General features: G+C 32.6%; 1 long non-coding RNA gene across 2 annotated transcripts in view; it reads left to right on the forward strand.

The window, feature by feature from the left end:
- Nucleotides 1-463, forward strand: part of LOC113217040 (uncharacterized) — a 34,026-nt gene that overhangs the window by 7,013 nt on the left and 26,550 nt on the right. The window lies entirely within an intron of this gene.

A 463-nucleotide genomic window follows, 5' to 3' on the forward strand; every position in this document is an offset into this window, starting at 1 on the left:
AGAAAATGTAAGAATTGATTGATTGCATGTTATACCTCTTTGAGCATCCACATGCGATGAAACTTCAATGTGGGCATGATCTTCTACAATTTTTATGGCTTGGATGTCTGCGTACAGATCTAAAACCCAAAACATTAATACTGTATTTTTTTTTAATACAGTAACTGTAAAGGGCTGAAATGATGACGGGTTATTTGGAATGGAAGTTCATAGTTTTTTAAGACTGGTGCATACACATGAACCATTGGTCAGTTTTGGATGTTGAGTTAAATTTTACATTGGCATTTCAGTGGCAATGAGAGACCGAACATAAAGAAGAGTAGCAGAGTGCAAACAAAATTTGTAGGAGTTTTGATTATGATCTTTCATTCTAAATATATTGTACCAATTTTAAACAGTATAAGTTTATTACTTACCGAAAAACTTAAGCAAATGTTTTACTGTGACATGCTGTGAATGAAAT

Source organism: Frankliniella occidentalis, unplaced genomic scaffold (genome assembly GCF_000697945.3).
Source record: "Frankliniella occidentalis isolate FOCC.00 unplaced genomic scaffold, Focc_3.1 Scaffold54, whole genome shotgun sequence".
NCBI lineage: Eukaryota > Metazoa > Arthropoda > Insecta > Thysanoptera > Thripidae > Frankliniella > Frankliniella occidentalis.